This window comes from Frankliniella occidentalis, unplaced genomic scaffold (assembly GCF_000697945.3).
Source record: "Frankliniella occidentalis isolate FOCC.00 unplaced genomic scaffold, Focc_3.1 Scaffold117, whole genome shotgun sequence".
NCBI classification, from domain to species: Eukaryota; Metazoa; Arthropoda; class Insecta; order Thysanoptera; family Thripidae; genus Frankliniella; species Frankliniella occidentalis.
In genome coordinates this window covers 345,602-347,320 of record NW_026267245.1, presented here as the reverse complement: position 1 = coordinate 347,320, position 1,719 = coordinate 345,602, and the positions used below count along the sequence as shown (strand labels likewise).

At 62.4% G+C, this 1,719-nt stretch overlaps 1 protein-coding gene across 1 annotated transcript in view; it reads left to right on the top strand.

The window, feature by feature from the left end:
• The window catches only part of LOC113209883 (MOG interacting and ectopic P-granules protein 1), a 17,663-nt gene that overhangs the window by 1,171 nt on the left and 14,773 nt on the right, over window positions 1-1,719 (top strand). The window lies entirely within an intron of this gene.

Below are 1,719 nucleotides of genomic sequence, written 5' to 3'. Positions count from 1 at the left end.
CCCCCGCTCTCTCTCTCTCTCCTCCCTCCCTCCCTCCCTCTCTTTCTCATTCTCCTTTTGGTCCATTTCGGCCGGCTCCCCTCCCCCGTACGAAAACAAGCCCCAGCCTAGCCTCGCTCAAGGCCCCCGTAGGGCGCCTCGAGGGGCACCTCGAGGGGCGCATGGTTCGCCCCAAGCTCAGGGGCAAGTTGCCCCAACGGCCCTTCGCAGCCCAACCCGCCACCGGGAAATCGAAAAAACCGGGATACAAATCTGATACAAATCTTATTTCTGTACATACCTTATTTAGCGGCGACACTGCCTTTCGGTTGCCGGCCGCCGTTCCCCTTTGTGGGTATGTGGTTGGGGGATGCGGAAGGGGGGTGGGGTGGGGGTGCGCTGGTCAGTCTTAATAAGCCACCTGAAAGGCAGGCAATCTTGGTTAACTACGAATTCCGGGACGCCCCACTGTAACCCCTGACAAGCGGCAGGTAGACTGTACTCATGCACGCCTGTTGGTGGGTTGCCTACACGCTCGGGGCACTCGGTGAACCCCATTGTACCGCGGATAACGGTGCAGGTGTGATCTGATCGACTCGGCTCCGAAGAACGCGGAGTCTCGCATTTAGGGCGCAGTGTGCTGTGCTGGTGTGCTCCCGCTGCTGCTGTCCGAGCTGTGAGGGTGTGAGGAGAGGGAGAGCGGGGGTGCTGAGGTGAGTGGAGTTGGCGAGAGCAGCAGGGACCAACTTGGAAAAGGGGGGAGGGGGGGCTGGAGGTTGGCGTATGGGATGGGGGTGAAGGGTTGTATTGTCCCTTTGAGGGGATGGGGGTGGGGGTGGGTGGACGAGGCCAGGGGCACGGCACGCCAGGGGCGGCCAGGGGTAGGTGGCCACCCCCTCGCCGCCGCCCGCTGCAGTCCGCCTGCAGCACTGCATTGTGCAGGCGCCCCCCCCCCCCTTCTCCCTTCCCCCGGGCGACACCTGGTGCGAGAGGTGCGGGTCTAACGCTCGAACTGTGCCCCACTTTTGATGACGATTGTCTGATTAGTGTCACTCGTTGAACACAGTCCACATAATACAGTGTATTTACTCTCGATATACTCCCGCTATCCTCACGGAACATGCTTTCCCTCCTGATGTGGCGCACGGCTCTCACCCTTCGCCTTCGTTACTCACGAATCCGAGACAAACGGCGCGAACAGAGTGACACTCGCGGGCGTCCAATCGCCTCCTCTTCGGCGGAAGGTGCCAGCGCCGCGCCTCCACAGGTGATCCGTGCGGAGGCGCCCCTTAGGCTCGCCGCTAGGGTCCCTGGGCGCCCTGGCTGCTGCCACTCAGTCCCTCACCCCCGTCCCAGTGGCGCCCCCAGCCCGCGCCCCCACAGCACGGCGCCGACCTGCCTGTACTGCCCCGGCGTCGTACCCCGCGAGTCACCAGCTGCGTCACGCACAGAGAGAGAGACCCGTGTTTTTCTCTCGACGAAAAATGGTCCGGTTTTGCAAAATGTGAGGTGCGTTATTAATGCAAAAAATGTACCTCACCTTTTTAGAGTGACCGAAAGGGGCGGTGTGGTCAGTCGCCCGTGGCCCGGTCTGGCTGTTAGGGGCTACTGGTTGGTTAGGCCTAGGCCCTAGGCGTAGGGGCCCTGAGTAGGCGACCCGAGTAGGCTACACGCCCCCCTCCCCCTTCACCCTCCCACCATCGATTTTCCCGCCATCGGCCACCCTCCCCCGCTGACGAC